Source organism: Nestor notabilis, unplaced genomic scaffold, assembly GCF_000696875.1.
Source record: "Nestor notabilis isolate BGI_N333 unplaced genomic scaffold, ASM69687v1 scaffold24081, whole genome shotgun sequence".
Taxonomy (NCBI): Eukaryota; Metazoa; Chordata; class Aves; order Psittaciformes; family Psittacidae; genus Nestor; species Nestor notabilis.
In genome coordinates, this window is record NW_009915514.1 from 4,198 (window position 1) to 4,489 (window position 292).

The following is a 292-nucleotide window of genomic DNA, read 5'->3' on the forward strand; positions in this document are numbered from 1 at the left end:
AACCAGGAACGCCGTTTGCTCCTGGAGGCACAGCAGGACCGAGGGCTCGGGAACCGCGCTTCGAACCTGGTGGATGCGATTTGCCTGCAAAGAAGAAGAAATGCTGAATAACACCATAAGAATCCCCCACGTGAGCAGCATCCCGGAGGCTTTGGGATACCCCCGGGCCCTCTGTGCTGCTCTACCCCTGCTGAAGCGCGGGCTCAGGGCTGCTGCACGGTGTGACGAGCACCATCAGCTTTCTGCCTGCGGGGTCCGGCTGCTCCCAGGGTATAAAACCAGCTCCTGGGAT